General features: G+C 37.1%; 1 long non-coding RNA gene across 1 annotated transcript in view; it reads left to right on the top strand.

Annotated features, from left to right (window-relative positions):
• Nucleotides 1–22,726: 22,726 nt before the first annotated feature.
• Nucleotides 22,727–25,559, top strand: part of LOC110292093 (uncharacterized) — a 108,589-nt gene continuing 105,756 nt past the window's right edge. Inside the window, exons 1-2 of the long non-coding RNA XR_002377646.2 lie at nucleotides 22,727–22,820; nucleotides 24,044–24,114. This is a non-coding gene — a long non-coding RNA (uncharacterized LOC110292093). The remainder of the gene's footprint in view (nucleotides 22,821–24,043; nucleotides 24,115–25,559) is intronic.

The following is a 25,559-nucleotide window of genomic DNA, read 5'->3' as shown; positions in this document are numbered from 1 at the left end:
TTTGAGTTTGAATCAATTATTTTAAAGAATGCTTGCTTTTCTTTAAATAACACAAGTGTCCAATTCCAAGATGGTTTCAAAATGTCAACTGGACAAGGGTTTCTCAAAGAGTAGCCTTCTTATCTACAAGATACCATGTAAGAAAACTTTCAATTCTAAGGTATGAATTTTAATTCAACAAATGACTTCACGTTGCAAAGTGTCAGTTGTTTCTACCTGTGCCTTCAAGTAAGGAGCTAATGGACAAGTGTATCCCAGTATTGCAAGTTCTCTTTCTACATTTACATTAGGACCTTCACTACTCACACAAACTATCATGGGGAGGGGATAGTTTCCTATTAGTTTTTAGAATCTCCCTAGGCCAATTATTACTTCCAGTAAAAAAATATGGTGCTCAATATGAGTTCCCTTCATAGGGAGCTGCAAAAGGAAAAATTTAATAATAATGTACCATGTGATTTATTTGAATCTGACAAGATATAATCCTACTATATTGTGAAATACAACTACAATGAGTAAAAGCATTTTTATTTGCATTCATAAAGAATCATATGTATACAATGTGAAATGAACACTGTGTCCTCAAGTCCTATCACCATAGAGGCTTCAATGGCGATAGTAAAACTCCTGGATCTCTTTAGAGATACATTAATTAAAAAGTCTTCCCTGTAAATGAGACATACATTAGATGAACACAGTACCAGAACATCTCAAAGTAAACAGGACTAATTCTCGTTTCATTACTGAGAACCACACTACATATTCATTTTCCTGTGTGTGACTAAAGGACAATAGTGTTTCTCCTGGGCCAAATACCTATTCCTGTTTATGCAAACATGCTCCTCTAGTTTGCTTTTCTGTTGATAAAAAACTCAGAACCAAAACAACATAGCAAAGAAAGGACTTTATTTGGCTCACATTTCTAGGTCATTGTTCATCATTAAGAGAAATCAAAAAAAAAAAAAAAAAAAAAAAAAAAAAAAAACTCAGGGCAGGAATCTGGAGCAGAAACCAAAAAGGAATGTTTGTCCACCCCCAGGTTCATTCAAATGCTCACACTTAGATAGCTTTCTTTGTTTCTGATGAGTACCTGCCTAGTGATGGTGTTGCCCATATCGGGCTGGACCATTCTACATCACTTAATATTCAAAACATCCCCACAACAGTTGTACCTACGGGCCAATATATTCTAGACTCTACTTTCTTCATATTAAAGAGATTCACAAGGACATAGACCATTTTCAGTCTAAAAGACAATGAAGTTCAGTGAGCCTTGTATACACCATTTTTTTCTAATATATCTTGTGGTAGTTCTAGATAAAATGAAATAGCTACCTTGCTATTTCATTATTGTTAACTATTAATGGCTAATTTTTATTCACTAATTCATTTCTTAAACATAAAAAAATAAAAAATAAAACAAAAACTATCAAATTGAAATTGGACAAGGCAAGCCAACAGAAGTAAAAGAGACCAAGTGAACCAAGAGAAGGGACTAGTATAAGAAATCAACTGGTTCCCTCATTTAAGAAGCCCATTTTAAAAAATGGAAGCTATAATATATGTGTAAAGAATCTGGTGCTGACTCATGTAGACACTGTGAGTTTTGCTTTAGTCTCTGTGAGTTCATATGAGCTTTAGATGATATAGAGGCCATTGATTTCATAGTGTCCTTCATATCCTCTGGCTCTTGCACTTTTTCCTTCTCCTCCTCCTCCTCCTCCTCCTCCTCTCCCTCCTTCTCCTCCCCCTCCTCCTTCAGGGTTTCCTGAACTCTAATGGAAGACATGTAATGAAGATTTCCCATTTAAGGTTAAGTGTTCCAGTGTCTCTCACTCTGTATATAATGCCTGGATAGGGGTTAGTTGTATTCCCATCTGCTGCAGGAAGAAGCTTCTCTGATGATGGCTGAGCAAGGCATTGACCTGTGAATATCGAAAGATGTCACTAGGAACCATGATTTTTTTCTTAGACCAATATTTCTTTTTAAACCCTAGGTTTCTGAGCTATGGAGCCTTCAATTTTTGATCATCCAACGTGTATTGGGTATGGGTTCCACCTCCTGGAATGGACCTTAAGTCAAATTAGTTATTGATTGGTTACTCCCAGAAGCTTTGTGTGTCCATTCTCCTAACATGTCATGCAGGCAGAACACCATTATATATCAATGGGTCTGTGACTCCTTTGGTATTTCTATTTCTCTTTTGTAAGCATGATGCCCTTATGTGAGCACCAGCTCAGTAGCTCCATATTTAATAAACTGTATAGGTGTTATCTTCATGAATAGGGTTTTGCTGTCAGTTTCAGAAAGTAACCTTTAGCCTTGGCAAAAGCCTGAATTATTTGGGGATTCCAATGAAGCCCATTTGGCCGATAGATCACTTTGATGTAATACAATCTTAGTGTTGGAAGCTTCATTTGATGACAAGAGATGTCCAGTTGGAATTCTCTTTTCTCCATTATGTGGCACATTCTTCCATGTGTATATATAGGTTAGATTTTCATACTATCCCTCAAGTGCTCCTTAATTTTATTTGTCTCTTGTATTCCCTTGAATAACATTCTCCTTCATCCCCCCCAATTGATCCTTCTATTCTAGTCCCACCCCATTTTTCCATAATTATTTATTCTATTTCCGATTCTTAGAAAGACCTCTCTGTTCCTCTAGACTCCTAGTCTATACTTTTCCTATAATGGCTCTATGGAGTTTAGCTTGATAATCACTTACTTAATAGCTAATATTCACATATATGTGAATGCATATCAAAATTATCTCTCTGGGTCTGGTATGTTTCATTCAGGATGATTCTTTTTTATGCTGCAGATTTCATATTGTTAGTTTCTTGACAGCTGAGTAATGTTCTATTGTGTAAATATACCACATTTTCTTTATCCATTCTTCACATGAGGCACATGTAGGATGTTTCAAATATTTACATCTCCCTCTGAAACATGGCAATTCTCCTTTCTCCTCCTCTTTCCTCCATTCTATCCCACACAAATCTAAAGGTCCTGCCCCATCCCCCTTTGCCCAGCCATTGGTCACTAACATGTTTATTCATAGATCAAAATTGGGGATAAGGACCTGCAGGATTTGGATATGCAGATTTCTCATTAAATCAAAGCATTAGAACCAATACCCAACACTTCACTGCCTAAGCTTGGAGGTTCTGTAACCTGACCTTAAACTCAGAGATCTATATGCCTCTGTCTCCTGAGTTCTAAGATTAAAGATGTATACCAACAAGCCTAGACCTAAGCTTTTCTCTACTAGGAATTATTTCTGTAACAGGCTAGTCTTGAACTCAAAGATCTGCTTACCTCTGTCTCTTGGGATTAAAAGTTTGTATCACCATGCCTGGACCTAAGCTTTCCATGGCCATCATTCTTCAAGATCCAGATCAAAACTTGTTGTCTTGCAATCTCAAGATATAGATCACGGGTATGCCTTCCATTTTGGATTGTAGTTCATTCCAGATTCAAAGTCCAAATGTAAACAAGAACAAGGTAATAATTCCTGTTCAACTGTAAACACATAAACAATAAGCTTAGTGGGGTGGTATCATTCCCTGAGGTCACCTACTCCCTTAATTCCATTTAATATTCCACATTCCTCCAGGCACAAACATGGTCAGGCCTATCCCAGCAATACCCCAGTTCCTGGTAGCAAAGTCTGTATATTTATGATAATACAAGTTGCCTTTTTGTAAAAATGCATATTGATACCATTAGTTATATTTTACTTATCATATTCAACAAGCATGATCCATTGTGGTTTCCTCAGTCTATTATAGGAATAGAGTTGAAATTATATGTTGACTTCTACAAGTCAAGCTGGAAATCAATATTTTCCTTTTCAAATTAAGAAATAGTTTTGAAGTCGCAATCAGAAGAAATAATTCCACTTAAGTAAGTTAGGATAATAGTCAAATATGAATGTAAAGCATTTTTATAATAATTCCACAACTATTAATTATTATTTAGACATCAATAATTGATAGTATTTGATTAAGAAAAAATCACAACTATATTTGTATTTAACCTCAAAATAGGTATAAAATAATTTCTCACTGTTAGAGAGTTGGATGATTAAAAAATAAGTCCTGAAAACATACCAAAGGCATCTGTTATTGGTAGTTCTCCTCTCTGGATCTATTATCTGTAATCCTGCCCTCAGGGTTTGGGAACCAAAGGGGATAAGTTGATGGAGATCCCCAAGGGCTGACACCCAATACCAGATACATGGCTGCTTTTACTTCAGAGAGCTTGGTAATGAAGCACTGAAATCACCTGCCACTGATAGGTGAAAAGCCACAGCTGGGACTATTCGAGGACATTTCATGATTAAAGCTGTGTGATTAAGAAAATATTTACATTACCACTGAAAGTAGTATTTTTGGAAAAAAAGAATTTGAGATTTCTCTTAGGTATAATTTGTTTGCAAGCAACCAAAGAAATACAAAGGAATTATTAAACAAGTGTCACTAAAACAGTTACTTCCCAAGAAAATGATCAGCCAAACTTAGTTTATCAATTTTCATTTGGTTGTAATCAGGGCTATTCCCACAGGCACATTTGTAAAGCTATTCACTGAAGCATTGGCTACACTCCCATGTCTATACTACTTAAGGCAATGATAACTCCTCCTCCAGACGCCACCAACTGCCAATACATCTTTGAAGAATGACCTAGCCCCTTGATCCTCTCCTTCAACCATGACTGAATGTTGACAGGTTGAGTCTTATGCAAGCCCAATATAGACAGCTACAGCCACTCTTCAAGTCCATGAGGGCAAGGGATCCATGTACTTCCTGGAGGACAATGTTTCATAGCATTCCTGACTGTTGTTTCTTCTGGTTTTTTCTGCTACCTCATTCAATCGTCTATGACAGGTGTTGTCAAACTCTCTTTGAGCCTGCAAGACTATAATATAGTCTTATGGTTACCCCAACCATAAAATTGTTTCCTTGTTACTTCATAACTGTATTTATCTACTGTTAGGAATCATAATGTAAATATCTATGTTTTCTGATGGTCTTAGGTGACCCCTGTGAAAGGGGCATTGAACTACAAAGAGGTCATGACCCATAGGTTGAGAAGCACTGTTATAGACAATGCTTCCTAAACCTTGGAGAGATAACATAGTCTTCTTTTTCAGTTTCAACGTGTAGTATTCACTTATTCTCAATCTTTTCCCGTGGGGAGTGTCTAAATAAGCCACTGTTCACTGAAATAATCAAAACAAGAAACCCACCCCTAAAATTACCACCACCACCACCACCACCAAAACTTCTTGAACAAGTCTATGAAAATATACAAGATATGTGGGTATAGACATGAATATTTAGGAGGCAGATTAGCAATTCCCATTTAGTAATACAAAAGCATCAGTTTCATTCTTAGAGCCTATGAGCTCCCTAGCAATAGGTTTCTGATCAAGTCCATAATATGAGGAATGAAATCCTATATGCTAAGGGAATTATAAAATTCATAATTATTCTAAATATAGTCCATGTTGTAGGTAGAGAAATTTTTTGAATTGTTTTAAACATATAACGATTCCATTCCACTAGGACATAATGCTAGAATTAAAAATTACTTTCTGTATATTTTAATCAAGTTTTATTTTTTTCTTTTTAAAATGACCTTTTCATTTAAAACACCTACCACTGAGGAAATATCCTAGAGCAATTATTCATGTAACCCTTAACAAAATCAAGGTCTAAAGGATCATTATCGCTAGAAACAACCCATAAGATGAACTCTGGTGACACCTTCCATCTGCTAGTTATACCTCATATGGATTGAGTTTATTGACTGGTGTGGAGCAAATGCAATAGAGCGTGGGTAATAAAGTGTTATTCTGAAGCAGATGATAAAGACAGTAAATTCTCTCTTGATGCCGTTTCCTCGGGGGTTTTGTTTGTTTGTTTGTTTGTTTGATTGGTTTTGGTTTTTTTTTTCTGATAAATTTATGCTTGAGGAACAAGTTGCAGTGCTATTCCTTTGTTTTGTTTTGTTCTTTTTAATGTCACAGAACTGGTCTTGGCTTTGTTCAGCCAATCAAGAAGCTAAGGAACCTAATGTTCCAAGGTTACCAAAGCCTCCTCAGAAAAGGAATTCATTTTTAATACCCATGAAGAAGGATACATGGGCATGTAAGTAAAATGAACATATGTTCATTTAATAAATGTAAGAACTAACTCCCAAGTGGACTAGGGTCCCATAGAGGAATATGAATATTCTGCTATGTTCAATGGACTTTTATAAAACTTTTGGTAGAATTTAGATGGAAGCTGAGGTTAGTTGATTTTTTTTAACCACATTATAAAACATATTAATCTCTCCAGACTTACTCTTAACCCTATAGCAGTCAGTTTGAAGAAAGTTGTCTTCCCATATTACCTCCATTCCCTCAAATTTCCCTGAGAACTCCACATTTTGGTGAAGATTTAAATTTTTCCTTCCATTCCTATCTGCTTTCCTCCTAGAACATTTTCATTCTTTTCAATCACCCACTGACACAGAGAATCCATTTCTACCATGGAAACCATAGCTACCACACTTGCCTAAGATTCAGAAAGAGCATGCTACCAAAGAATAAAACACCCAACCAACAAAGAGAAGAGTAGATAACCATACCATGAGGTATTTCAAACCTCGACATTTCAGATACCTAGATTTCAGGGAACAACATTAATAGCCAGGATAATATACCTCCACCAGAAGCCAGTAACCCTATAATGGTAGGCTCTGAGGAATGAAATAGGGGGAAAGCACAAGAGGACTTGAAAATAACGATTGTGAATATATTCAAGAATCTTAAACATGATATGAATAAATCCCTTAATTAAGCACAAGAAAACACAAATGAAATGTTGAAGGGAGTAAGGAAAACATTCAAAACATGAAAATAGAATTTAAAAGGAATAAAATCACTAAGTAAAAGTAAAATTAACTAAAACTCGAATTGAAAAAGTTGGGATTACCAAGAAAAAGCTCAGAGGTAAGTCTCTCCAGCAGATTAGAAAGCATGGAAGAAAGAATCTCAGACATTGAACTGAAGGTATAAGAAACGGATACCTTACCTAAAGACACTGCTATATAGATGATATAGATATAGATATAGATATAGATATAGATATAGATATAGATATAGATATAGATATAGATATGCATCCACCCCTTCATCTATTCACCTATTCTACATTTAGTGCCCAGTGCAAGTTATTCTTTAGTTGGAATAGCATCCTTAACCATTTATCCCAGGGTGCCCCTCTTGGTAGAAAGCATTCTGAACCAAAAGACCAGACACAAACTAGCAATTCAGACTGGTCTACCTATAGGTAAAAGAGCAATTGAGATTTTGCCTTAGAATTATTGTGTTGAAACACCAGGACCAAAAGGAACTTAGGGAAATTTGGTTTATGCTTCTATGTCACTGTACATTATTTGAGGTCCAAAAATTGTTTGTTTCTGTTGACAGTCCTGGATATTATGAGAATGCCAGCTGAGCAAGCCATGAGGAACAGGAGGTGCAAGCTATGGCCTCTGCATCAGTTCTTGCCTCCATGATCTGCCCTGTTTGCGTTCCTCTCATGATATCCTTCAATAATGAGTAGTGTTATACAAGCAGAAGCCAAATAAACCCTTTCTTCTCCAAGTTACTTTTGCTCATGGTGTTTTATCTTAGCCATAATGTAAAACCATAAACCATAAAGTCATAAACCATAGCTAGGTCATATATTGGTATCAGGAGTTGGGTATCTCTGTGAAAGACGTGACTATATTTTTGTTGTTTCTATTCTTTTTCTATTGTTGTTTGTTTTGGTTTTAGTTTTGATTTTTTTATGGTGGGAGAAATTTTTGAAGGATTGAAACTTTGGGGACAAGTTATGTGTGCTGCAGAGGAGACACTGTAGAAGTAACTCTGGGCCTTTGAAGGAGCCCAGAACATCCAGAGTGGATTCCAGACATTAGAGATTGAGTTATTGACACAGTTGAAATTTGTTTTTGCTTTGTCTAGGCTGCAGTGGTGTCCTGGTTCTTTCCTCTTAAAACAAGAAATTATTTTATTTGGTTTTCATTTTATAGGAGCCTACAGTTAAAAGAATTTGGATTTTTAATGGGGGCTAGATATTATAGAGAGTGAACTTGTAAGTATTTGAAATTGTAAGGCTGTGAGACCTTTTAACTTTGTAAATGATTTTGTATTGTAATGTTGATATTAATGTGTGATCTTGGGGATAAACAAAAAAGGAAAAGTTGTGTCTTAACAGTGACATGTTTGTGTACCCATTTGGCAAATGGTCAATTGTGCTAGCTAGTGTTTTGTTTTGTTTTTAGTATGAGGTTCTAGAAAAGATAAAGTTATCTTATTTGTTTTTCTGTGACTACATAGAAGATAGAAGGTATGCAATATAGAAGGAACTAGGATTTGAAAGCTCTCCTACATCCACAGTGTATGCTCTGGACATAATTTGATTTAAATTGTTCTATGATAAAATAAACAATTTCTTAATTCTTTAATCGTCACCACTACATTGGTGCAATGGGAGTAGTACACAGTTCAGAAGATAGTTTCTTTATAATGAACAGTCGAATGTTACTATGAACTGGACCATTCCAAATCTGTACCATTAAAGATATGATTATAGGGAAACTGAGATTACCCTGTGTGAAATCTTAGTCACATTAATAAAAGAATTTAAAAAATGGACTCAGCAAGAAGCTCACTAGAAGGAGGTAGATGAGTAACAGGAAGAGAGACTTTTTTTTTGGATTAGGGTCAACAACTGATCTCTAAATGGCAGTAGAAAAGTGAGCAATATTTGAGAAACAGTGAGAAAACACAGATTGTCACAGTCAGTCAGAGCATGCTTATGATTTTGGCCTCAATCAAAAAAAAAATTGAGACAGAAGAAGGATGGGTTTGCATTTTGAGTTAGTAACTATGAAGCAGGAAAGCTTACCATCAAAAACCTGTAGGTAACTGTTGCCTGAGGGTTAACGTTTTCAAGAGACTCAGCTTTCCTTAGGAGTAGTCCTCTGGACAGCTAATTGGAAGGCCCAGTTTAACTAACTTTTAAAGGGAAAAGCAATAGTATTTAAACTTTTGGACTAGAATTTCGTGTCTCCTCCACTAAGCACTGAAGGTAATCTATTCCTTTGGCCAATATGAACTTCCACAGATTCCTGACTGTGCTTTCATCCTCCCTTTCACACGTTACATTAATTCCTAAGAGGCATTATTGTTGATGCTTGTCTTTCTAGTGTTGCTGGGACAACAGGAAGTAGATTCCAAGGCTGATTATGAGAGAAGGCTCCATCCTCATTACTTTACATGACTATTGATTCATCTCCACACTCAATCATAACAGAAAGCATCAATCATGAAACCAGAGTCTAACCTGGTCATTAAGAGCAGTCTTTAGATATTCAAAAGTAGAGACAAATACTTCTGTGTCTTTCTACAATGTCAAAGTTTTTGGACAACAATAATCAGCACCCCCAGCAGCTGTGTGACTACAAGTGGGTTCCACAAAAATGGTAGGGAACAGATGGCAGGTTTAGCAGGTTTGTTGCAATGATTTATCATAAAATCTGCCAGTTTAGTAGGCTGAGGAGGGAAATTTAAGTTTTTAGTTTAATCCCTAGCTCTGATATTACACATTGTATAGCTATATGGCTATATATGTATTTTATGAGTTACCAAATGAATATAAGTTATGGTAGCTAATATATAAAGAGTTCAAGAGATTTCAGAAGTGAATTTGGAGGAGATAACATACTAGACCAACGGCAGTAGGACGCTGCTGGCAGATTTAGTTTTAGGGGCTAAAAGCTGCATAGCTAGTCTGCTAGGTGGAAGGCAGAATGGAACTTGTGCAGAAAATAAGTTAGGAGCAGGGAACAGTGGATCAGGCCCCCATCTAGGTGGATGAATAGGTAGACAGGCATGTAGTACAATAAGCTTCTCCAATATCAGGGGTATCATTGATCCTTGACACACATGGCAAATATCAGATAACTGATGTATGTGAGCGACACCATATTTAAGTGTTGGGTGCCCATGACTTTATGGACCCGAGCAAAAGATTGCATCTTTTCCTTTGTCTGGTGTAATAAATAGGTTTTGAATCCTGTTTTCCCTGATGTGATTTTTAACATGTTTATGTGTGCCACTGTTCGAATTTTCTCCATAAAGTTCTATGGTAGCTGTCCTTCTATTCCCAGGAATAGGTCATTTATTAGTCTCTGCTAGATGATTAGCTCCTGACAGATGGTGTGGTTTCTATGATCACCCAGGGGCTTTAGTCATCCTTCTCCTTCAACAGTCCAAAGCTGTTTGCAAAATAGAGCTCCCTAGGGCATGGACAACTTGACAAATTCATACAATTTGGAGAAACTTAGAGCAGAGCATCTAGCATACAAGCAAAACCATGAAGCCAATCACACACACAAAGCCATATCTCTTCCCCTTTTGGAACTAAATAAAAGAGTAGAAGACACCATATAGATGTGATATACTTCCTATGTTATTTTAGGCCAAAGCCTTTTCTCTGAATTTATAGTGAGGCTAAAACTATGATTTTGTGTCTGTGCATTCAAAGGAAATAAATAGAGGAGGCAAAAAAGCAGTGCAGAGACCAAGACACTGTGTATTTTGAGTTTCCAAACTTGATCAGACAATGTTATTCCTTCTCTTATCCTAAGGCAGAGAGCCTCCTGATAGATATCTGCCTGGATTTTCTGCATACACCTATGCCCAGTGGCTAATTTTGTCTTCTGTGTATTCCTGAGTTCCTCTGGATAAGAATCTGTGTGTTTCTTTATACCAGTTAAAAGGCAGATACTTATGGCCACTGACTTTTACCTACTGACAAACTGAGAAGCCACAGACTTTAAGTTCACCATTTCTTCCCAAATTATAGTGGTCCCTTTCTCAAAATATCAGCCAGTTTCAAGCTTTTCTCCAGCGAGACTCTAACTGTTATGTTGAGCATCCTGAAGAGGGAAGCATGTTTACTGTCTGGGGTCTTGAGGTTTTGTGGAGATGAGGGTCAGGTAAGTAGAACCTTGTGAAGAGACTAAGCAGACTCATTCTCTCCAGTACACAGAGCACCCAGCAGTCATAGCACAGTCCACCCACAACCCCAGCAGCTAGAACTCATCCTACCCCTAGCTTGTGTGTCATGCAACATTCACCCCCAGCAGCTGTGTGACTACAAGTGGGTTCCACAAAAATGGTAGGGAACAGATGGCAATAGAGGAAAAGATGCAGAGAATAGGCCTCACTTATTGGCAGCAACAGGACAACAGGGTTAGCCATGGCAGTCAACCAGCTGGGAGAACGGCTTCACAACTAGCCTGTTCTCTGAGCCATCTAGCCTGCATAAACAGAGATGTTTTTGAGGTCTGTGAGAATCGATTTAGTTAGCTTGGAGTAAGATATTTTAGTCTAAGTAGAAACTTATCATCCAGTCTGACACCTTGATGTTAACCTCCTGAAAGACATTATGCCAGAGGCTCCCAACAAAAATTCTCTCGAGTCCTGATCCATAAGTTGATCTAATGGGTATTTGTTACTTTAAATACTGAATTCTTTTTGTTATGAGCAATGTATAATAAATAAAACATAGCCCAAAATTCTGCTTTTCAATCCCTCATTATCTCTTATTTCCTGCTCTTGCAGAGAGACAATTTCTTTTTTCTTTTCCTATTTGAACATAGACATTTAGATTACTTTCTTTTTTTTTTTTCTGTTTCTTTTCATTTCAAGCACTGTTTGAATCCAGCAACATGGTTTATATTATTCCATTTCTCTTCTTACACTCTATTATATTTATAGATTCATTTTATTATTATATAGTTTTTTTCTTGGAGTTCTTAAGAATTCAGAAAATTAGCCGGGCGTGGTGGCGCACACCTTTAGTCCCAGCACTTGGGAGGCAGAGGCAGGCGGATTTCTGAGTTCGAGGCCAGCCTGGTCTACAAAGTGAGTGCCAGGACAGCCAGGGCTACACAGAGAAACCCTGTCTCGAAAAAAAACCAAAAAAAAAAAAAAAAAAAAAAAAAAAGAATTCAGAAAATTAGCCAGGCAGTGGTGGCGCATGCCTTTAACCCCAGCACTTGGGAGGCAGAGGCAGGCAGATTTCTGAGTTCAAGGCCAGTCTGGTCTAAATAGTTTGTTCCCGGACAGCCAGGGCTATACAGAGAAACCCTGTCTCAAAAAACAAAACAACAACAACAACAACAACAAAAAAAAAAGAATTCAGAAAAATTCTAATATCCCTAGTACCTCTTGTGTCCATCTATTTTAAATTATAAAAATGGGCATTTCTGATGAAAAAAAATCACCCAACATCATGGTTTCGTATTATGACAAGCAGAGCAGTACTGTATCAAAGTGCCATTATCTTTTCATCTTTTTATCTTTTTATATTTATTTATTTATTTATTTATTTATTTACAGTTTGGCCCTCTCCCATAAAGAGCTATATTTGACTATAAATTAAAATTATATTTCTCTGGTTACAAATGTAGGTGAGCATTCATTGACTTCAGAACAAAGCCTTCTGAATTTCTTTACTCCTTATTGATCTGTTGTGGTGCTTTACAAATTCTTCATCTATAGCCTTTCAAAGATCTGTGCTTGGAAATGATCATTTATTGTGAAGTCCTCACTTTTGTCCTCTTTGAATGATGTCATTTGATAAACAGAGCCAGTTTTATATTAATCTGACTAGTTTACTGCTTAGAGTTAGAATTCTGGTTATAATGTGAAAAAAAGTTTACTGTTCTCAAAACATCATGTGCCCTCGCTTGTCTATTAGAGAGTACATGGATTGCTTTCCATGCATAGATCTGCAACTCAGGAGGTACTGAATTTTGTAAATGTAGCATACGCATCAAACTTTGTTTTTTTCATATGAATACACAGTTGGCACAAAATAATTTAATGAACAGAACATCTTTGTTCCATTGGATTGTACTCTTACCTATGTCATATGTCAGGTGACAGCAATATAGTGCATGATGGAACTGCTGGTTCTAATTCATTTCCCCAAATGTTTTTTTGATTCCAATTCCCACTATAGTTAGTATAACAATGCAGATCAGTGCTAATGTCTGTAGTACAGAATAATGTTTGTAGTTAACACTAGTACACTATGCACTGAAAATCTGTTGAACCAGTAGGCCTGATGCTATTTTCTCTACGTATACCTATGCAAAGACAGGATGCTGAGAAACCTTGGAAGAGATCTCTAAGTCTATGACCTTGGTTCTTATTGTTTCTCATGTATATGTGTTTATTTATAAACTGTTAAAATATATTAAATAAATATGTTTAGTTTCTTAAATATCAATTGTACCATCAATGAAATTTTATGATAGACTTTGTATTTCAATATGTGACTGTATAAGTCTCCCAATTCCTGATTGCTTCCAGCCATAGTCCTTTGTTTTCAAATTTTATTTTCTAATCAATTTTATTGCTGTAGATACTCTTGAAAATTCTGGTTTAGTTTACATTACTTCTTTAGAACAAGCTATAGAGAGCCAACACAATTGCAATAATTGCCTTCCAATCAAAGAACATAGGGTAGCCCTCACTCTTTTGATACATTTGACTTCAGTCTTGCTTGTTTGGCCTCTAGCACTCTTCTGCTTGAGAACCTTGGAATACACTAAGGCAGAGCTTCTGCTTCCCATACCCAAATCTTGAGTTTCATATATCCAAGCCACACCTCTCAAAGTCTCTGTTTGTCTGTCTTGCCCCCAGTCAGTTCTTTTATGTGCAGACTATTAGTTGTTTTCCTTTTTTTCTCAAGCAAAACAAGTGAATGCTTCGGAGATAACTCAGACCCTTAGCTATTGTTTATAGTGTGCCATAGCTGGCATCAGGTTTGCTTTAGTCCTGTGCTTATGGAGGTGACTGACAGCTTTTCATTAATGATAGTATAATTTGCCCTAGTTTTCTAACTGCTTAAGTGTACAGTGAAGCAGTCTGAAGATTTATATTTGGTTTAAGCAAATAGCCAAAGGTTCTAGCACATTGTATTTTCCTTGATCCAGTTTCTGGGATTCTGGCTCTAATGTGATTTTCATTTCCTATAAAAGTCAGGGTACGTGTTTGTTTTTTAGTCTCTAATTTGTTCAGTTTAGAAACTTATATTCAACGAATTATGGTTTATTATAAGTCCTTCGTTTGATCAACATAGACTGGAGTTTTGGGTCCTACACATGTCAAATTTATCACAAGTTTTAAAAGATTTACTATAAATAAGAATCTCCTGATGCCCAAGCCTCCAGAGAAACACAGTTGCGCATAGGCAGATCTCTTCCAGAATCCCTTTTCCTTCCTGCATCATGGCCACCTAAATCCTCAATGACTCGTTTCTAGGGTTTCAAAGAAAACATTTTATGTAATTTCCCCAGCTTTCCTAGTCCACCAGAAATAAGAAAGCCTGATCATATCAAATGCATAATGTCTTTAAAAATATGAAATTAGAAAGTTATTTGTCCACAGAAAAGGGGGAGTGTTTTAGGGGACTTGATAGAGCAAGCCCAGTTACTTTGATTGGCAGCCCTTCACCTGCTTGTGTTATTATTGTTTCTGTTTTCATGCTTTGGCTCTGGTGTCAAAGGTTTACTTTGTAACTCTGAGTATTTGGAATGATTTTTTTCCCCTTGAAAGATAGTGGCAAACATACACCACAAAGAGGGCTAACCTCTGTTTTAATTGTTGAGGTTCCAGTTAGAGTCCAAATATATGTCTGTTCTACTAGCTTAAGGAAAGAGGCCTGACCATTGTGTCCCTGCACATGCTTTGCATCTATAAAGCTCTCGTAATACTGTATAAGGTGTAGATGTTAGGGACACAGCAGCATTCTATGTTGATAGTACCTCATTCCAGATGATAGAGTTCTGTTTTTTTTTTACTGTTAATGTGAATAAACTATGTGACTGTGTACATACCAGAACAAAAGAAATGCAATCCCCAATCTAAATATTTGTAATCTTTTTTACTTTGTAGGTGTCACCTTGCCTTGTTCACAGCATTTCTCCATCTTTCTTATGTGATATGCCCCCCAATCCTTTGCAACAGGCTAATCTTCTCCTTCAGCTATCCAAGAGGTAAGTGGTAAGTTGGCATTTACATTTAAAACATTAAAAATGTCCTGCAGATATTCTTGTATTAATCATCTCGCTGCACAGCAATTTACAAGAAAGGTTAGCAGCTTAAAACAACATGTGTATACTAACTCAGTTTTCAGTTTAGGAATGCAGGCCTGGCTTAACCAGTCTTTTGTTTGAACTTCTTGGGCAGACTGTAATCACTATATCATCTGGGATAAAGACATCTCAGAACTAAGAAAAGATTCCCCTCCAGGTTCTCATGGCCTTTGAGAGCTTAGTTCCTGTTGGAATGGAGGCCTCAGTTTTCTCTAATTGGGGTAGCAGCCTCCAGAAGGTGGCTGACCAAGAGCCTCTCCAGAGTGCCATCTTTCTTCAGGAGAGTTTGCCAAGTACCCAAGGAGCTAAAGGGGTCTGCAATGCGGTAGGAGGAACATCACTATGAACTAACCAGTACCCCTCCCCCAGAGTTGTGTCTCTGGTTGCATGGGTAGCAGAGGATGGCCTAGTCGGCCATCAACTGGAGGAGAGGCCCTTGGTCTTGAGAAGATCATATGCCCCAGTACAGGGGAATGCCAGGGCCAGGAAGCTGGAGTGGGTGGGTTGGGGAGCAGGGCACGGGAGGGTATAGGGGACTTTCGGGATAGCATTTGAAATGTAAATGAAGAAAATATGTAATAAAAATTTTTAAAAAGAAAAAAATAATAAAGAAAATGCAGTAGAGACTCTGCCACTGAGAAGATACATTTTTTTGAAACTAGATGAGCAAGTGCGCAGCAGTCTTGCAGCCCTCTGTTCCTTAGGAACAGATGTCTAGGTCCAGCCCACATTCAAAGAGAATGGATTCCATAACACTGGCTGGAAAGCAGAAAAACTGGCATAAGGAAAGAAGAGAGAACAGAAAGAAATTCATGTACAATTGGAAGGGGAGTTTGTTGTAATTCTGATCAGTGCTTTGATCAATCTCTCTGACAATGGTCTTTGGCCTTACTACTACCCTACCTCAGAAAGGTATGGCGGTTCACACCTAAAACCCTCGCACTCTGATGGTTGCAGGAGGAGGACTGTCTTGAGTTTTAGTTCAGCCTGCGATAGAATTTAGTTATTGCCTAGACTTAACTATAGAGTGAATCTTTTTCTCAGACCTATCCCAGAGAGAAAGAAAAATAAAAACGAAGGAAGGAAGGAAGGAAGGAAGGAAGGAAGGAAGGAAGGAAGGAAGGAAGGAAGGCTGACAGACTAGAACACAACCTGACCCTTTTCTGATTACTTTTACTACCTCTCACAAATTTCCTGCTCTGACACACATAGTCAGTGTTGTTAACGTAACATGACCGTTCCTTACATTTGTCCATGGTGTTTTCTCCTTCTACATAACATGTTTGCGTGTACTCCTCTTGCCAAAAGAAGTCTACTACCTCTGCCCCTGGAAAACGAGAAAAAGAAGTGGAGAGAAAAGAATTTCCCTCTTCAAATATGTAAAGAGTTAGCACTAAAAAGGTCAAATGTATAAAATCCAAAGGGCAATATTTCAGAAAATATTCTTTAATAGAAATTCTTTACAGTCATCCAAGTCCCCAAATCTTAGAACAAGATGACCCAGAACAAGAGTAAAAGCACTTGCTGCCACCAAGCCTAGAGTCCTAAATTCAACTACCAGAGGCTTGTATGTGTTGTGGATAGCTCTGGAGCTATATGTAATTTTATGCTAATTCCTTTCTCCTGGGAGGAGTTGTGAACTAGGAATGAGTCAGCCCTCAGGTGATTTCCTGTAAACCTTCTTCCCACCTTAATTTGTAAAATAAAGGCTAAAGCCAGTGATGGGACAGTTAAAGGGCAGGTGGACCTGAAATTTGAGAGAGAGAAGAAGGAGTGGGAGAGAGAGGACAACCAAGGACTGGGTGGAAGGAAAGCACAGCAGAAGCCCCTGGCCTGGAGGAACTGCTAGTTCTAAGGGGTCTCATAGATGGGGAAGACTGTAGTGTAGTGGTAGATCTGCCCAATCGAGGCACACACCTTGTATTCATATTAACTAGGTTGTGTTTTCATTGCTAGGGCATGTTTGGATTGGAGAATTACTACATGTATGAGGGGAGGAGAGAACAGAGTTTTACTAGTTTTGGAATCTTTGAGTACTAAAGGCGAACATTTGTTGACAAGTACAAAGGCATTTCTGTGTTGGATGGGAGTTATAAAAAAAAGAAAAAGAAAAGAACTTTAAGCCACCCCCAACTCTTAAGTTTCATGAACATCTAAATCCACTCTGTAAAAGGACGAAAGAGCAAAACTATTCTTTGTCATTAAAAATTAATAATAATAATAATTCCAACCACTGAGCTGATCACAGGGTCCCAGAAAGGACTGAAGGAGCTAAAGGGGTTTGCAACCCCATTGGAAGAACAACAATATCAACCAACCAGAGTTCCCAGGGTCTAAACCACCAACCAAGGAGTACACATGGAGGAACCCATGGCTTCAGCCATATTATGTATCAGAGGATGGCCTTGGTCCCATGAAAGCTTGATACCCCATTGTAAGAGAATAGGGAGGCAGGGAGGCAAGGGTGGGTGGGGTACACCCTCAGAAGCAGGAGGAGGGGGAATGGCTTTTGGAGGGGAAATCAGGAAAGGGAATAATAACAGTTGAAATGTAAATAAATAAAATATCCAATAAAAAGTTCAAAAAACCTGATTTACATATTAAAAATAAAAAATCACAGTTGTTAATTCATTCTACTTTTGATTGTCTTACAAAGTAAGGAACTTTCACTTTTCAGTATTTATTCTCCTTCAAATTTATTAGTCATAATAAACTATGAAATTCTATAACACTGCAAAATTTTAAATAAATATACTTATGGTTAAAATGTTCAGACCAAGTTCCATTTCTGTGTACAAAGTCAGCGATTACACCATGTCAAATCCCTCTTCACTCAAGCACCTACCTATGAATGTGTACTAAAAAGCTGTCTTGGCTTTCACAATGTTGTGCATGGGTATTGTTCATTTTAAGGCTGGTTTTCAGAGAAATCCTTATCTTTAGGAAAATCACAGATGTTCCAGCCCTCGCTCTGCTAGTCACTGTTTCCTTGCTGAGATGAGCAAGCAGTGCTTGGATGGCGCTGTGAATCATTGCAGGGGTGGACAGATTGCTAAAGGGAAGGCGTCATATTTAGCTTTCCTCTCGTTCCCCCCCCCCCCTTTTTTTTTTTTTTTTTTTTTGAGAGAGAGAAGGATGTGACTCAACTTTAGAAAAAGAGGAAAATATGAATGGACCACTGCTGGCCAAGCTTCAGTCGTGTCTGATTGACACACCAGCCAGAAAAGAAAAGCTTGCCTGCAGATGTAATTGGAAATTTTCATAAAAAAGAAAAATATCTTAGTAATTGTCTGTGGTTTATCTAACATGTAAAATGATTGGAAGAGGAATCCTGCCTAAGGTGTTTTATCTTAAATGTGACTTTAACTGAAATAGAATTATATTGGTTTTGCTCTCCCCTCCCTTTTATCCCTCCAGCAGCCCACAGAGCCTTCTGCAATTCCTTCCATCAACGCCTTGTGGTTATAAGTCCATTTTGCTTTTATTGTTATTGTTATCTGCCTACATACCCTATCTCTCTAATCAATACATCTATGACACAGTTCATGCATCCATGATTCAGGGAACATCTCAATAATAGGTACTGAAAATCTCCCTCATCCTAGACCTCCTGTCTTTGTCTCTTATTCCCTGTGCTCTGTCACTCTGGGGCAAATAATCTCATGTGTGCTGAGAACTTGTTTTTGGGGTGAGTTGAGCCAACTTTGAGGTACCTACAGGCACAGAAATAAGAGCTAGATTACCAAGAGGTTGAATATGAAATGGTCTCAATTACAGTGGCATTATCAATGGACATAGTAATGTGGTAGAGGGAGGATTTCATGGAGATCAACCCAAGAACAATAACTACGGGCAGCTAACACCTGCTGAGAAAAGCAGAGTAATCATTTCTTAAGGATTCATACATCTATTGGTTGTACAATGCAGAGTGGTCCACCTGGAAATCCCATACACAAAAATAATAAAAATAGATTTAGCAGGTTGTATTTGTATTTTGTGCCTAAGGTGTTTTTATGGTATTCTTTAGTAACTATTCTGCTCATACAGTTATCCGGGTAAATCTTTGTTCAACCAATCAGTTGCTGAATGAATAAATAGAATGAGTAAACAAGAAATCCAGCATATCCATGTCACAAACTTAAGATGGACTTTGGTGTTTGGACTGTACTGGGGAGTTTTGTATCAATTTTTTTCAGGGTCACAGATCACAAAACAAGAACAGTGGTATGTGTGTTTACCTCATTTAGAGGAAACAGAAGTGGCCTCATGCTCATGCTTGTGGGCTGTTTCCATCACCTGCACTCTGTCACGGAAGGCAAATAAAACATAGCGAAGGGTATCGTTATTCAAAATTCTTGTTTCTGCCAGAGGATGGGACTCAGTCCTGCAAATGCTGATGACATTTTCTTAAGAGAAATGAAAAATTTACATCCTGAGAATCTGATTCTCAGACCTATGGATTTTACATTATAGGAAGACCATTTATTTTAGTCTTCTAACAGCTTAGAACAGGCCTGTAACAAGCTTTGAGATGTGACAAGAGATGAATAGCATTGGACACAAGGAAACGTATAAGGAGTATGTTCTACATGGCCCAGAGAATGTGGTGCAGTAGGCATACCTTTGTTATCCTTAACAGTGTTAATATTATTCATATATTTAATACATTTTTAACTATTTAGAAAAACAAAGTTTAAAAGTAGATAGATAGATAGATAGATAGATAGATAGATAGATAGATAGATAGATAAACATAATTAAACCATGTCCTCAAAACCTTCTGCAAAAATTAGGTTGGGATGCTATATTGAGGCCATTAGCCAGAACAAGTTCTTCATAGTTAGTTTGGGATAGAGCAGCATGCCCCCTTATATGAAGCTTCTCAATTTGGGAATCATTTATCTTCTATGTGTTCTATAGGATACAATGTCTTAACTCTTGCCTGTTTAATACCTTTATTCCCTATATCTCAGAATAGGGGTAGCAGCCATCCCTGGACAAGGGTTATTAGAAAAGGTTCGCCATAGAGAAGCCTAAGTAAGAAGGGAAAGGGGAGCAGAGGCGACTTCCAGAGGCAGTTCTTAGTAAGCTCAAACAGCACAAGCGAGTTTCAGAAATAACATACACACTAGAGAGCAGAACAGGCCAACACAGGAGTCTATGGTGAGTTATCTATATCATGTGCTCATACAGGTTGTTTTAAAACATACCCTCAACATTCTTAAATGTTTAGTAACACATGTCTCCTTTTCATTGTGAGCTCTACTTTATGTTTAAGCAGGTATAATAACTTTCTTGAGCATGCTGGTCACAGTAGTTAACCATCAGGAGAATGGTCATCTTGCTAGTCAACAAGAACAGAAAAAGACCAGTTAGACACAAGCGTGTAAGTCTGGAGGAAAATGTGATCAGAAACATAAAAATCTCTTGAAAAGATTCTGGTGATTTTTAAAGAAGTCATCTGGTAACAAAATACCTCCTCTGTAAAATGGGGCAATAATATCTGCATGGAAGTAATGAAATGTTACATAATTGATGACTGACATGTGTTCTGAACACCTTGGAAGAAACATGATCTTTAAGCATATGATATCATGATTACCACCATAATAAAACATATTTAAAATAATAATCATTACATTTTAAACACCTGTACTTGCATATGAAATGTATAACTCTTTTTACTGTTTTTCATCTAATCCATGGCACCTGTGTTAGAAATGGGGCCCAATGGTTCAATTTTTAAAAATACATAAAATTTAGAAAGGTACGGAGTTTTTTTATTCACCCTATTGTGCCTAGGTCTCACAGAACATAATTCAAACAATATACTACCACAAAGAGACCACTTCAATACAAATCTCACTAGTGTGAGTTAATAAAAATTACTTTTAAAAGCAAACATCTGGCACCTCATAAATACATATCACCTTTCATCAAGATTTTTTCGAACGCTCCTCATATATACTATACTTTTAAGCATTATTAATTCAGCATATTGTACGTTAGTCTTAAAGAAATCCTGAAACAGAATTACATGCGTAAAATATGTGCTGCAATATCAAGGCTTGTGCAGATCATAAAAACCAGGACGTTAACCATGGTGGGAAAGCCTTTTGATTTAATGTGTTCTGTGTGCTAGCAGGGGTGATTTTCTAAGCAGATACAAGAAAATACTACAGTTAAGCTTAAAAGCAGCTCTGTATTCCACTAATTTTTCCCTGTCTTATGACATTTAGCAAATTATTCTAGGCTTACATTTAGCTTATGTCAAAAATGTGTCTGAAATATTTTATTCTGGTTTATTTATACATCTGAAAGGAATTTTAAGACACAAATTGCCTTTTAAAAAGCTGGATCTATAACATCAAACTGGTAATTCTCTTATTCTAGAGAAGAAAAAAAAAAGCCAGAATGTTTTCAAATGTCCTTTGGTGACTTTTATGTAATTATTTTAGTTTCTTCTAGTTCAATATTAATTTTTCTATATAAATAAAGGTCAACTCCTCTTGCTATTTCATTGACAAAGATGGATAATATAGTATCTTTGTTATTATTGTCATAAAAGTGTCACTGTTTCAAAAATCTGATTGTTTTATCAAATTAAATAATGGTCATTTAATTGTTCCTGATGTGCCAGGAGTTGACTGCATTTCCTGATGTTTTCATTTCACAAAATAGGACTATTGAAGGCCCAAGCTCTGTGACTTGATCTCTCACAGACTAAAGGGTGCTTTACTTAATTCATTTCACATGCCTGGCAGTTTGCCTATAACTTCCATCATGCATTTATTAAATTTTTTGTGTATGCTTCTTAAAATTATTCTTACTGACTTCCATGCGGCATCCTAAGCAATCCCAGTGCCAGGACAACCCCAACATTCAGCCTCTAAGATTATGGGAGGTTCCGTGTAAAACTGAAGAATGGAAGTGTAAATGAGAAATTCAGAACATAATTTTAAAACGGTTAAGTGCTTGGAGGAAAACTGAAGGTGGCTATAACCAAAAATTAACAGGAGTGAATATTTGGGATATGATGGACAGAAATAACTTCCCACTGTAACAAATGCTATGTATATAATGCTGATTATAAATGGATAGACTATGAACACTTAACTCCTGTCTCAAAACCACATTAGAACAGATACCTACATAAACTAATTGAGGAAATATTGCAAACGTCCTAGCAAATATGGGTGCACATTGGCTTGTGGTGGGATCCTTAGGGAAATTCTCAGCATAAAGCTGAGAGCCACATAATGCTAGTCTCATTGCTTCTCTTCTAAAGAAAGCAAAGAGATTTCAAAGAATTCAGGAGACACAATAGCTTGAAGGCCATACTAGAATTAAGAAAATAGGACAGCTATGTGTATGAGCCCAAGAGTCCCGGCTATATTACTGATTACTTCCATGGCTGTATTCCAGAACTTGGAATTCACAGTGGGTTCCAGAACTGTTCCTGCTAAAGAATGGCTGTTACAAGAGACTCAAGATGTGATCATCTATGCAGATTAAGGCATCATGTATAAACCCATAGTCCTGGATCTCTCTTAACAGCTCTGGAGCACTGAGATGATAATGTAAATCTACAGTATATAGAAAGAGCATTTTCAGCCATTTATATGAGATTAAAAGACTGTTATAACTTTTGAAAAGTCCATTGTGTATATGAGTAGAATGTGTATTGGATTTCGAGGGTTAGTAATAACAATAAAAACAAAATAATGAAGTTGGTATGGGTATCAGGTAGAATAAGCTAGAGGGAATTATATAGGGAGGTAGTGGTGTGTGAATATGATCAAGATGTACTGTATAAATACATGTGTTATTGCAAAAACAAAAAAAAATTGTTAGTTCATTTGAAGTGTTTTCAGGAATAAAAATCTTACTGTCAAGTACTGGACAATAAACAAGGACATTGGCAATAAATAGCGTGTTGTGGTGTGGGTAGGAATCATTTAATATTCCTGAGACTGGGCTTTTTATTTGTTTTCCTGGTCTAGTAAAGGCCTTGTTGTCCCATTATAGGGCAATTCCACTTAAATTATATGTATTATATGTATTATATATTCCACTTAAATTTGTGTGTGTGTGTGTGTGTGTGTGTGTGTGTGTGTGTGTTTTATTAGAAGACAACTGTCAGGAGTCATTTTGCCTATTCTCCTACAACGTGGCCTCAGGGCATCAGTTTGGGGAATAAGTGCTATTACCCACTAAGCCTCCTTATCAGCTTCTGTTTGTTAAAATTCAGAAGAATTTTATGAGAAATGCATCAAGAAAAATGAAGACATATATTATGAATAAGAATGGGAAATTACTAAGAAAAACTTCTTAAATTAGCAAGGCACAAGACAGGTAAAATCTAAATAAAAAAAACAAAGTCAAATAATCGTGTAAAAATTTCTTATTCAAAAGAATAAAACCACAAAACTATTGAGTGTGAAAAACTTGATTGAAAGTAGATTAATTTTACTCAATAAAGCATTGACTGACAATTTTGTCCAGATGAACTTTTGACAGTGAAGGGGGAACTAACAGCATCCTCTGACACAGGATCTTGCTTTCAAAGTTCCTACTGGAGGACTGCTAGAGAAGTTTTAAATCAAAAATAAGTTAGCACGATGATTAAGAACTTGATTAAACATTTTATGCCAATAGATATTCTCTACTAGTACATTCAAGTACCAGGTAGTGCTTCATCAGCAAAAGGAGTAACATGTTGGTAAGTCCTGGCATGCAAATGATGCAGCTTTTTCTAATGCTCATGAGCATACCTCTGAGATTTTTTTTTTTCTCCACACAGAAAATGACCTTGCTTCAGCGTGCAGTGCACTTTATGGACATATTCCTCCAAAACATGTTGTGCCCAGAATTGTAAGTTTTTCTTTCAAATTCAGACTTAATGAGGTGGCACAGGACATGCATGCAATCTGTGATCCAGCCAACACTTGGAGATTACCAATACTGTATTTTTCTCAGGTTTCTAAAAGAGTCATAGTTTAAAAGCTAGTAGAGTTTATTCAGGAAGAAAATATAATTATGCACATAATAGAAATATTATATTATATTTTATTTATTTTATTCTCTCATATATTATGTCCTGAACTTAATTTCCTGTTCCTCCCAGTCACTACCCCCTTCCCTGCCCATTCATGCCTCCTCCTTTCTCTTCAGAAAAAGGCAGGCCACCCTGGACATCAAGGAAACATAGCATAACAAGTTGCTGTAAAACTAAGCATGACCCCCCTTATTAAGACTGAACTAGACAAGCCAAGAGGAGGAAAAGAGTTCCCAAAGCAGGCAAAAGAGTAATAGACAGTCCCTGCTGACAGAAGACTTGGGTACACAATTATAGCAAATATGTAAGGAACCTCGGTAAGACCCACGCAGGCTCCCTAATTGTGGATCAGTCTCTGTGAGCCCTTATGAGCATAGGATAGCTGATTCTGTGGGTTTTATTGTTGTGCCTTGACTCCTCTGATGTGTACAATCCTTCCTGTCCCTCTTCCAAAGCATTCCCAGAGCTCAGCCTAATGTTTGTGGATCTCTGTATCTGTTCCCATCAGTTGCTGGATGAAGCCCCTCTGATGATGATCATGCTAGGCTCTTTTCTACTACTATAGCAGAATGTCATTAGGAATTATTTAATTGTTTTTTTTTCCTCAGTCTTGTTTGGTTTAATCCTGGACCTCTGGACTATCTTGCCTCTGGTTTGTGGCAATCAAAGTAGTGTTAGGAGTGGGATTCCTCTCATGGCATGGGTCTCAAGAGGTAGCAGTCATTGGCCACTGAAATGCCTCTACAAGGCTTTTATCACAGCACAACCTGCAGGCAGGACAAATTGTAGGTTGAAGGTTTTATGTCTGGGTTGGTGTATTAATCACTTCATTGGAAGTCTTGCCTGGCCACAGAAGGTGGCCTCTTCAGAGGCATTATCCCCACTGCTCATAGATAACCAGGAGATTCCATTGCACTAGCTTGTCTCTGAGCTGCAGCCCCAATTCCAGTTGCCTTTCACAATACTCTCTATGTATCCCACCCCAACTTGACCCTGTAAATTATATATATATATATATATATATATATATATATATATATATATATGTAAATTATATATATCCATCCATTTAAGTTTCATGTTGTTATTTTTAACAGCTGAGTAATAGTCCATTATGTAAATGTACCACATTTCCACATATTCTTTACCCGTTCCACATTTGAGGGATATCTAGATGTTTTTCATGTACTGACTCTTATGAACAAAGCTTCTATGAACAGGATTGAGCAAGTGTCCATTAGACAGGGTGGGGCAGCCTTTG

The sequence above is a fragment of the Mus caroli genome, unplaced genomic scaffold (assembly GCF_978045245.1).
Source record: "Mus caroli unplaced genomic scaffold, Mus_caroli_1 scaffold_6, whole genome shotgun sequence".
Lineage (NCBI taxonomy): Eukaryota > Metazoa > Chordata > Mammalia > Rodentia > Muridae > Mus > Mus caroli.
This window is presented reverse-complemented; position numbering and strand designations above follow the sequence as displayed.